Source organism: Catharus ustulatus, chromosome 1 (genome assembly GCF_009819885.2).
Source record: "Catharus ustulatus isolate bCatUst1 chromosome 1, bCatUst1.pri.v2, whole genome shotgun sequence".
In the NCBI taxonomy this organism is placed as follows: domain Eukaryota; kingdom Metazoa; phylum Chordata; class Aves; order Passeriformes; family Turdidae; genus Catharus; species Catharus ustulatus.
In genome coordinates this window covers 13,281,106-13,293,611 of record NC_046221.1, presented here as the reverse complement: position 1 = coordinate 13,293,611, position 12,506 = coordinate 13,281,106, and the positions used below count along the sequence as shown (strand labels likewise).

The following is a 12,506-nucleotide window of genomic DNA, read 5'->3' as shown; positions in this document are numbered from 1 at the left end:
TGTATTTTTGTCACCAAAGAGAAGAGAGGACTTGGAAAATTTAGCAGATGTAAAAATCATATCCTGCTTTGTTCCTGGAGGACCATAACTAAGAGTAATTTTCACATTTCCTTCTAAAAGGTGGACAGTCCTCTCATCCCCCTCACCTCCATGCATTTCTCATTTCCAGCATAATTTCCATTTCCTTTTAGTTGGTAATAAGCGACAGAGGAGGCTCCTAGGGCAATGCTGCCAACTTCATTCCTGCTTGTCACTGGAAAGGCCAACTCCTGTTGGTTTAGGACCTTGGCTCTGTCCTAAAGCTAGGTTTCAGGGCATTGCTGAACTTAACCAACTGCATAATTGCCTTGGTAAAGAGGCACAGACCCCATGATAATCCTTTATGGATGAGCCAACATTTACGACTCATGGCACAAAACATGACGACCTCTCGAATATCCAATTATTCTTATGAATAACGTAGTTTTCTGCCTGGAACAGTCAGAAATCCCTGCTGGGTTAATTTAGTGTCTGATAGAAATCATTTGGGTTTTCTGTTTAAAATAGGGCAGCGTGTGATTTCTGCTACAACTCTGTGAGGTGCTCCCTGTCTTCCTTCATTCATCCACTCGCTCCTGCCCAGGACTGTGCCTTCTAGCAACATGACACCTGAGAGCAGACCTATAGGCAGAGCCACAACATTCCTGTCAAGTGAGTTACAACTATCTCAAACCATAACATGTTCCTGTGAAGAGAGACAGCACATTTGTAATATTTAGCAGTCAAATATTGTGATCTACTTTTTTCACTTTGTTTTTGGTTGGATTCTTAATGGCTGTCTCCATGTGTGACAATCCACATTACTGAGTCACTGGGAAAGTCTTAGCTTTGTGATGTTTCAACACTTAAATTATTTATTGTGTTAGCTTTATGGCATATTAAAACCCTGGTTAGACAGGTAGAGCCAACTCCCTTCTGCCTTGCTGAAGCTCATTAAATGGCCATCATAACTGGACAGACTTAATTGTGCTATATCCAAATAATTCTGTCATTTGGATTCAAATCCAAGACAAATGGCCTACCCAGAAATCTCACTTATTTGACTGTGTCTGGCAAATGATTAAATTATGCTGCAAGCAGTTTACTTATGGCATGTTGGTGAAAATTTACAAGTAAAATTAAGAAACTGAAATAGGATGAGACTTTGCCTGTTTCAGAATGTTTTTAAATTATACCATACCATTCTAGTACTAGTATCCTCAGACAGCAGAAAATTCATATATTCATCCTTTTTTAAGGTATTTAAGAAATAATAATTGCCAGTGGTTACATTCAACTGTAGTTTAGAATTCAAATTTTGCAGCTCAGAGAATAAGTGACTGAAAAAATATCTGCTTTCCATTCAGGTCACCTTTCCAAATGTCAGTTTACAACTCTTCAGTTCACTTTTCGTGGTCTAAATGATGAGCTTTTAAGCCCTGTTATTATGTAATTATTCTATTGCCTTATAGCTCCTGCTAAGGAAGAAGGCTGAGGTAATTAAACCACTTTTCTGGGACTCAGAGGACCCCCTCTTCTTCTGAAAAGTGCCTGTGCCAATTTAGACAAATCACTTGACACAAAACTTTTACAAAACACATTTAGGAATTTAGATACTTTTGCAAAAATTCACTTCGTCCTTCCTCTTTATGCAGTCATTATCCCTTGCAGCAGGGTTACAGGTGTCAGAAGGATCTGTGAGTCAGAGGAGTGCCCAGCTTCAGCAAGTGTGGAAAGGTTTGACACTGAACACATAATTTTTCTTTCCTTCATTTCATATTTTGCTCTGTCTAATTATACTTCAAGCAATGAGAGCTAGAATGCCTTGTGTTCTGATTATGTGGTAAAAAATATCTGAGGAGTAAAAATACCATTCTGACTACTAATTTTCGACCATCCACCTATGAGGTAAGGATATCTATACACAGTAGTTTGCTTCCCACAGAAATGAGATTAGTCTCATATATATTAAAAGAGCAATGAAATCCTTTCACTGCATTCATAAACAATTTACCAAATTGAAATTTTTGGTCCTGCAAGAGAATACAACAGTGTTATGGCACCAAAGTGAGTGAAATCCACCTAAATATAGCAAGTGAACTGTAGTTTGTGATTAGGGAAATTGTGCAGTGGTTTTCTATTTGGTTATGATAGCTGAAAGAAGAAAAGATTAAGTAATGCAAAGGTTCACCTGTAATGCCAACTTGTTCATCGTCACCACAGAACCGATACTTATTACTTAATTCTCTTGAAAAATATCTTGCATTGTGATTCAAGGAAAGTAATTTTAAAACAACAGACTTAGAGTCCCAAACCCCAGACAGTTTATATCAGTTTACTGCATAATTTTCTAAATCACTAGGATTTTGCAGAAAATTTGAAAGCTCTTATCATGCAAACTGCTTGTTTGAAAGGTTAAGCATAAAAAATAAAGGTCAATAGAGTACATTTAATCACTCTTGGAATGCTCTTTAATCACACATAAAAACCTTTCTGTGTTTATTCATTTGACTTTATGCATTAGGTGTCAGGCATTAGGTGTTAGGCAATAATGACTAGCTGGATACTGACTTTTGATATTTAATTTATTTTTGTGTGCATAAATATTATTCTAAAAATTGTGCAAAATTATTGCAATAGATAATACTCTTCTTCCAATGCAACTGGGCTATTGGAGGCAAGGCATTTCAACTAGGTGGACTAGGAGCTCGCTGGGAAAGAGCAAAGTTTGTTGTACAATTCTGGGCTGGGGTACAATTCTGGGCTGGTTGAAACAACTTTGATTTAGAGGGCACAGATTGTCACACATCAGGGCAACTAGCCATGGGCTGACTTGGGAGGTGGGTGTATATATAAGAAGACTTTGTTCTTTTCTCTTGAATATACCTGAAATAATTGATTCTGTTTGGCAACACAAAGGATTGTCCATCCTGGCTTTGGAAATGGGATGGACCATGTTGTGTGTTTGAAAACAAAATATTCTGATGGTGGCATCATCCAATTTCCCTAGGAAAATAGGCAGAACTCCAATCAGTATGACAGCAACAATGGAAACAGAATAGTGAAACAGAGTTTGGGGCAAATCCTGTGGCTGCCACAGTTGGGGAGGGGATGGACAGAGATTTGTCCCTGATACATTCCAGTGTGAATCACCATTTCATTGGTGGGAGGCAGACGCTGCCATGCTTTAGCCTTTGTCTGGAATCCTGGCAAGTCTGACTTTGTTATAATACATTAGGATTACTTATTTATTAGTATTGTTTTCCTTCTGTTGAAAGGAAATCAATATGTTTCTTAATTAGTTTCATTAAATATTTTTAGTGTGTGAATATTTTCAAATTAAGCACAGACTCCATAAAATCATTCCAGGTACTGATTTTTGCTGCAGGACATTAATTCTATTTTTTAAAGTATTAATACAGGTAAAGGAACTTTGTTCTTTGTCTGTCTACCAAAGTGCCTGAAGTGAACTTCTTTCCTTCTACTCCTGCTAAATTACTAATTAGTTCAATGTACCTCAGAGATGACAGCCTTTGAGACTGGCAAAACTTGTGTTTTGAGCAAAAGTTTTTAAGATGGCTGTTGGTGCTCTTGATGACAGATTTGAGGAGAAAATTATATTATTTTCTATTTTTTTTCCTTAAGCAATATCGGAGTGAAGTAGCTGATTAAAATTGACATAGGGTAATCACAACTGTGCAATAGTCTAACTTTAATAGGAAAACATATTTTATCTTCTCTTGGGGAAGTGTTATTGACCTGTGCTATTTCAACTCCTACTGGAAAGTCTTAGGTTCAGAATAGAGTTGTAGCTGTTGGTGCTAAACTCATGATGGGTGAAGAAATAAGAAAGCATGTATAAGAAATGTAAACACCACCCCTTCTCCCTGCACAGAGAGGAGAAACAGGAAAGCTGGGACTGAAGCTGTTGGACTGGACTATTAATAGTATTGGGGTGTTTGAGCTCAGCCTGTCAGTCCTGAGGAATTAAAGCCATGGTTCACAGTACATACCTTAAAAGCAGAAGTGCTTATTCATGCATTTGAAAAGGTGGAAGGCGGGAATATTAGAAATAAACTTTCCTATTTCCTTTGTGCTTCCCTTCAAACATATTGTGGAGACAGAGCTGGTATTTAGGTCATTTGAATGGGCAGATCCAGACTCTGAGATAGAGTTGTAATATAAATTGGTCAATAGTGTGTAGTGATTAGTGTGTATTTAGCCATGGAGAAGGTGGCATAGAGGCAATTAGGGATAACTTAATACTTTTAAAAGTTTCAGGTGCTGAATACTTATTAGCATGATAAAGTGACACCAAAGAACCTGTGAAATAAAGATCCAGATAAACTAATCAGTCTTATGAATATTAACATACACAATTCTTTAAGCATGTACTTTTATTTGGGCTGAAAACATTAATGTGATATATCATAACTTCACAATAGAATTACAATTTATACTTAAAACTGAGAATAGCAAATAGCTATAGCAACCCAGCAACAAAAGAGCAAGTTGTTGCCTTCTCCTTGCATGCACTCATCATTGTTCTGAACACTCTGAGGAAGGAAACAATAGCTGTGTTGGAGAGTGTTTGAAGCCCTCCACGAACCTGACTTTTCACACATAGAACAATAAAATGTATTCCCCAATGCCTGTATTCGCTTTAGAAAAAAATGTTGCTTTTGGGCAATATAGCAGGTATCCCTTTGGTATTGATGTGTTTTGTAATTCATTTATTTAAATAAGAAAATTGTGTTGGAGTCAGGGAGCCAGTTCTCTCTCTGAATTCTTCAGAGAGAAATTAGAGTGCAGGGATTGAATTAAAGTTTTTGTATGCATTGAAGTACGTTAAGGTATTTACACATAAGGTAGAGGTGTAAGTTTGAGTTTTAGCATGAGTAAGTTAATAAGTAAGTTTCAGTGTGAGTTGTAGTGCTTTTAGTAAGTAAAAGGTTTAAGATGCCAGAGTAGAACAAGTTCTAGTGAGGGTTAACAAACACAGTAATGTTTTCAGTAGAGGCTCCAGAAGCTCCTTGTTAGACACTAAGACAAAATAGAACTTCAGTAAGAATATTGCTTACATTTTTCAAATAGAACAAGATAGATTGCATACATAGTTTGTACGTATCCTAACGTGTTAAGAAATTAAAATTCTCGAAAGTTAAGTAGTAGCGGTTTAAGTTTATGTGTTAACTTGTTAGAAAAATCCTATATAAGATTATGTATTAGGGAGAGTCAGTGCTTTTGCCATTGCTTTTTGCTTATGCCACAGCTTTACGTCATTGATTTATGTCATTGCTTTACGTCATTGCTCTTATGCCATTGCTTTTTGCCATTGCTTATTGCCATTGTTTCCTATTTCGCTATTACTTTGTTTGCCAGCATCTTCATCACCCGAGAAGACAGGAGCTGCCACAGTAACATCAGCTTCCCAGGACCTTGACAGGAGCAGCTTCTACTTCCATTTGGGGCTCTAGTGTAACAAAACTTAGCATAGACTTTAACAGCTGTAACTTTGCTTTTAAGAGCGATGCACTTTGTAATAAACAGCCTTTTAGCAACTATTAGCTGCTTTAATAATTTAAAGATAACCTGACACGAATGGTACATAAAGAGCACCAGAGGTCTAACCTCACATTAGCTGCTTTGCTTTATTAGAAAATAACCCGACACGAAGGGTGTGTCAAAAGCACCGGAGGTTTTTGAACCTCACATCTGGTGCCCCGTGTTTACATTCAGTAAGCAAACTTGTATGAGGTGCCAGAATGGTCCAAGACTAGATCTGAAGATCCAAGATATGAATCCAAGGCAGCTATATCTTCAGTATTCCTCCTCCCCAGTGTCATGAACTATTCAGGACTGACAATCCTGCAATTACCTGTGTTCAAAATTCAGAAGAAATTTGGGATTTTGTTTCTTGCAAATTTCTTCAAGTAGATTACTAGCATTAGATCATGCAAGTGAGATCATTTGGACTCTCCGATCTTTATTTTACCTTTCAAAATTATACCCTATGGAGACCTAATTTTTCTACACACAAGCATTTGGATATAGTGCAAGAGGGGAAACATTTACCTTCACGTGTCAGAAGGGAGGATTTTGGAAAATTGATAGAGTGTGGAATTGAATTAAATCACATTTTCACTCTATATAGTGGGTGACTGCAGTGAGGGGATGAAAGGACATTCCCCAGATAACCCTACACAGAAGGGGATCCAGGGCTCAGTGATAACAGCATTTTATCTCTGATGTTCCCCAGAATCTGCTAGACTCACCATGACAATACTTTCCACCTGCAGGGAGTCAGCCTGTTTACTGAGAATATTTTTGTTCAGGACAGCCTGTGTCTGGCAGGACCCTTTTGTTCCCTTACTCTATGTTTCCTACTCAAAGGTCAAGTGTAATCACAGACCACAGTGAAAAAGCTTAGGAGTCTCAAAAGGCTTAGAAGAAGTTAAAAATGTGGTGACTAGGCTGCTGAATCCAGATTCAGAGATCTGAGTTAGGCAAAGAGTGTGTCTGAACGAAGTATTTTCCTCCAAACAGATGACATTGTTCTTGTGGGGTAGACCTCCTGCAATCCCTGACACAGAAGCTGCTAAAATGTTTTTAGTGTGCTTAAATGATCCCTGAAAAAATCAGGAGAGGAGGTACCCTCCAGAAACTCAGCACTTCAGGAACTCCAGCAGTGATGAGGGTGTTTACCTGGGTATCCAACTACTCTGAGAACTGGCTTGGAGTTGTCTCCTGCACTCTCATGAGGGCATGCTCTGCTGAGGGCTGTCAAAAAGTCTGATCCCAAATTCCAGAAGTAAAAGCAAGAACTGTAGTTTGGAGATTATAGAATGTGTACCAGTGACTAAGCTACAGGATTAATCAGTGCTTCTTATTTTGCAGCATATTCATCAACCTAATCCTTCATTTCTTTGGATTGTTCCTGACAAGTACCTTTAGATGTTTCATGTTGTCTACAAGAGAACATCATGTACAAATGGAAAATAATGTATTTACTTTTTGATTTCGGTATGTAAAACAATTCAAAGTATTTTCAATTCTACATTTTTTTTTTCTATTCTCCATGTAGAATTGGGCGGGAAGGGGAAAGAATGGGTTCAGCAGCCAAATGTAGGATTTAACTGTGTACAGAGCCATACTCTCAACTCACATAAGCTCTTTTGAAATACCATGCTTTGTCCTCACTAAAAGGACAAGCTGTTCCTTCATGTGTTAGTTAACAAAGGTTAAGTAAAGCATATTACAATCTGAATTATATAGGGCTGTTGCAGCTTGCTTAAGTGTTAGAAGGTCAAAGAGAACACTGTGTCCTTGAAAATGTTTTAGTTTGACCTGCTAGCAAATGTTAATACATCTGTCTTGTTCAATGTGTTTTTGTGTGTGAATGTGCACGTATTTAAGGACTAGAAAAGAAATGTTACATGTCAAATGAAAGTCCCTCAGAATTCAGCAAGCGTCATTTAAATGGGAAGCAATCAATCACCAAGTACCAGAGTATACTACACATTCCCATACATGACATAATAGTTTTCTGAAGGCTTTGTAGACAATACTTCTGCAAATATTTTTCATTTTTTTGAGCATTTCCATACATAAATCCATTCAAAGCTATTCAACCCTATAAACTGGCTAGCTTTATAACAGTGTTGATAGAAAGCAGTAATTTTTGATTCAGGGCAAGTTAGCATTTATTTCAAAGCCCTATCAATTTTTAAATTGTTAGCAACTATTCAAACTGAATAATTGACAACTTCAAATTGTCTTAAAAACTTATCATTATTTTTATGAAAGAAAGTAGAAAAATGTAGTATTTTTGATAGCTTCTTGTGAACAAATATTTTTCTACAACAAATAGTATATGTTACTATTGCATTAGCAATGTTCATGGACCAAGCTGAACTACAAGGTCTGAAAAAACTGAGAAGGAAGAAAATCCTTCATTATACAACTCACAACTTTTAAGGATGAGACAGACACAACTGCTGGGTCCATTGCAACCAGAGGAAGCACAAAGAAACTGCAAGACAATGCAGAGCTGCTTGAATGGGTGTGATCTCAGGCTACTGGCTGCCTAAACACTGGCAGGGACTTGAAATATGAAAATGTGTGGGGAATTAAGGAGTGGGCAACATTTTGCTAGTCCTTGTGAGATAGCAGGAATGGGCTGTTGAAGGAAAAGGTGAGGAGTTCATGGCTGATGAGATAAAAAGTGGGATTGCTGATGGTACATGCAGAAAGGAGCAAGGTGTTAAAAGCAAATAGTCCAGGAAATGTTTGCAAGGCTGGGTGCATATGGACTGTCTTAAGCAGTTATAATGAGATGACATTAATGAGTGTTCTAGCAGTATCCTAATATTGCAACTTTGCTCTATGATGTCTTTTCCATACCAAATTCATCACCTCTCAATGCCCTTTTCTCCAGAGGGGTCTTCTTTAAAATGCAGAGGAAAATAAAGCTCCTCTGGAGGACAGAAATATATTGCTCTGGCCATTGTAGAAGTCAATCATTGCATATCACCAGAACATATAGCTCTGGTGTAGGAGAGAAAGGGAAAATAAAAGGATTGCAGCTATAAACTGAACAACTCTTTTTGAGGCACCCTGCAGTTTAATTTTTTTTTGGTTTTTTTTTGGGTTTTTTTTAATTTTTTTTTTACTTTCCCCCTCCTATTTTACAAATTACAAAGCTTTTAATCTTTTTATTAGGAGGCAGAATATCTTCCTGCACTGTCTGAAAATTCTTATTGCATAGATTTGTAAGTAGAAAAAGTCTTTTTGTTAAAGCATGTGATATGTACCACTCCGCTAAAGAGATGAAAAGTCACAACTGTGCTGTGATGTTTTATTTAAATATAAAAAATACCAAGCTATCAGCACAAACCAATTAAATAATTCTTCTTGTCTCCAGATTAGCCTACACCGAGCTTTATATTTATACTTTTAATTGGTAAAAAAGTCAGCTTTTACTCAACATCAACAGACTCAATATTCCAGAAGGATTATCCTTCTGCTGTTGCTGGAAGCACAGCAACAAAAATTGTTAAAAAAACCCAATAAATCAATAGTTACACATTAAACATTTTTGAAACCTGTAACACATCAGTACCCAGAGGTCTGTAGATTTTAACAGTCCACAAAACATCAAATATGTAGGAGTCACCACTCATTGAGACTGAAATGTGAGGCATGGTGGCAACCACTTCAGCTATTCTTAAGTCTTTTACTGATGCTGAACCCATCATGCTCACAAGAATCCTTTTCAGCAGGTGAATTGTCTGATAGCTCATCAATGTCTGGGGCCTGCATAATTTCGTAAGAATTGTCTCTAACTAAAAAGGAATAGCAAGCTGTTTAACAGGACTCAGTTCTGTAAAAGGCATTTACAATGGACTCCATTTTCAGCAGGAATTGGACCAGATGCCCTTTTAAGGTTATTTTTGAAATTATTTCTTCTATAATTCTGTATTGCCACACAATTTTTTTTTTTGAAAACAGTAACACCATTCTACCATTAGAACTCAAAATGGACCACAAAAATATCGTTGTAGGAAGACATTGAAATATTTGGCGTACTTTTCTGAATTAACCTTCATAAAGAGGAATAATCATTCAAGGTATTCCAGAACAGTAATTTAGTCTTTCAGTAGGTTAAAAAACAGGTATAGCGCAGGTATATATAACAGGGATATGTTAATGTATTAACATATGTGTACATTAGTATTGTGGACTTATAAATAAAACATGACCAGGGACACTTTATATATTAATCCAATAACCAGTTCACAAGTGTAAAAGCAGAAAACTGAGCTGTATAAAGGTCTGGCAAAGCTACACTCAGTGGTGCTTAGAATAACTTCCACTGGAAAGACTATTGTCCCTCAGTGAAACAAAAAGCCAATATTGGACTTGAAATAGTCCTGATTGGGTGAGATTCTGAAAGAAAAAGCCAAGAATCAGAGAGCACAGAGTGGTAATGAGGAACTGATGATTGGTTTTCCAGAGAAAATGAGATTTTTTTTCTGGTTTTAAGTTGTACTATATTTTTAATATACTGGTATTTGTGATTCTTCTTGTTGAACTGTGCCTACATGACATCATGGAAGGATTAATTCAGCATTTCCCACAACCCAGATCTAACAGAGAGTAAGTGTTTTTCTCCTTTACTCAGAAACCTTCTCATCATATTTCTGATATGGTGAAGAAGGAGTTATAAAAATTTTATTGGCTTGTATTCCTGTAATTCACTCTTGGAGAATCATGTAATTTGAGAAGCTCTCCTGACAAGAAAGTCTGGTTTTTTTTTTTTTTTTTCCCTTCTTTTTGGGGGGGGTTGTTGTTGTTTTTGTTGGTTTGTTTTTAATGTTTTTAATAGGATTAAAAAAAAGAAAGGAAAGGTGACAAAAGTGGATTATTATATTACCATTTAGATTGGATTCACCATAGGTTTCCTCGTAGTTGAAATCATCTTCTCTGAAGTCAAAAATTTACAGAAAGTAAATAGAACACAGAGTAGTTGATAGCTTGCATCATCTCATAAAATTATACTTACATGAATTAATAATTTTGTATTCTATTTGTGTAGTACAGTAAAATGCATTATTTAGGTAATTAGTAAATCTAAACCTTTAATGGTGAAATAATTTGAAATCAATTCCAAGTAATCATGTTAAGAACTATGAATCTTAAGAAATACCTTATGCTGCAGTACATTTATGTACATTGAAAAATGCATTAAAATATATCTTAGTTAAGCAAGACTTTTTTGTCTTGACTTTCTGTCTTTCTTTTATGCAATAATGTGTTAAATAGAAGCAATTTAGAATAAATTTAGCACTCTTACAGTGTGGGCATGATTTGATATAAATGAACCATATATGCTTGGATATGTTGCTGAAACAAAATATTACGAAAGTTAACACATTTCTGAGGAAGTCCAGTAGTATTTTCTGAGGACACCAGTATTCTCAGAAATCTTTTAAGAGGTTATCCTGCAAATTGCTTATCTAGGAACCCTTATTTATGAAACTTTCTTAATGTTTAAAGAGTATTAAGTATTTTATGTTCATCCATATTAAAATCAGTAAGAATGAAATATTTGAAAGAAAGGATAGAGCTCAGGGGTTTTAATCAATATATCTTTGCCAAATGAGAATACTTTTGAATTTTTCTGGCACAGCATCATTGTCTTTCACAAACTGTTTCTCTTTTGGGAGATCTACACCCTTATTCTCAGCAGAAGTAAATCAATATTGTCCAACTGACTTCTGTGAAATTGTATCACTGCAAGCCAAGCATGAACCTGGTCCATCTCTTCCATTAAAATTAATGGAAGAAAGATGTGTCCGAACGACCTAGAATACTTTGAATCTGTATTTTCTTCAATTGTGTCAAAACAATGCTTTTAATAGTACATATCTTTGTATACATTGTATGTGTAAGTGCATATTAAATGTGCTGAATGGCCTAAATGTAAACTGTGATTGATCAGTCCCATATGAGTCCAATCTAATTCTAATCCAATGGTTAGGATATAATAAAAGACTCTTTTCATCAAGGACTTGGCATCCCCTTGAAAATTGGATTTCAATATGACAGCAAGAATGAACGTAGTAGAAATTGGGAAGTTAATCAAGCTTAGCCAGAAGTCATAGCTCATATGAGCCTAAACCTCCGCAGTTTTTAAAAACAAAATATAGAAAATTAACATGTGATGTTAATTAATAATATGAAACAAACAAACAAAAAGTGTTCTTGAAATATTTTCTTCTACTATTTATCGCATATATGTTTCAGAGAAGGCAAGTAAAAGGACCACATTTTTAATTAGCTTTGTAAATCTGAAACCTACAAACTGTACTTGTGTTAAGTAGTGCTTTGCTCCGTGGGTAGCCTGTGAGTAAGGCTGACAGATTGTCTTGTATCTCTGGGCATTTCTGGGGAATCTTCGATTTTCTTAATCCTCTTCACAGAAATCAGAAGGTAGCATGATATACTTCTACTCACATCAACTTTCTAAAAGGACAAGAAACAAATACTTTCCCTCTTCTAGGCAACACTGACATGCTAGAGAAAATTGAGTGTGCCTTATCCAGTTATTTGAAAAATATATGGACTGAGATGATTTTACCATGTGAAAATCCAACAGATTTTGAATGATATGAGATGATTTTTAGCAATTTTGCTGCAGATAATATTGGCTAACATGAAAAAAAAATAAGGGAATTGTGATATTAGGAAAAAAAAAAAAAAGAAAAAAAGGTGGCTTTTACATTTTAGAACTTCATATATGTAGTCTGGACTCTTGCATATGTCTCTTCCTATTCTGAGATGCCATACTTCTGACAGAATGTATTGTGGTTTATGTCCATACAGATATTCCTGTTATCTCTCAAGGATGCATTGGTGTATTGCTTTGGATGGCTCTTAGACTAGATTCATTCCCTCTGTGCTTGTAAGATCAATTGCTCTTCATT

The 12,506-nt window shown here is 36.0% G+C and overlaps 1 long non-coding RNA gene across 1 annotated transcript in view; it reads left to right on the top strand.

Annotated features, from left to right (window-relative positions):
* LOC117005645 overlaps positions 1-12,506 on the top strand; it is an 82,260-nt gene that overhangs the window by 33,176 nt on the left and 36,578 nt on the right. The window contains exon 4 of the long non-coding RNA XR_004419861.1: positions 547-690. This is a non-coding gene — a long non-coding RNA (uncharacterized LOC117005645). The remainder of the gene's footprint in view (positions 1-546; positions 691-12,506) is intronic.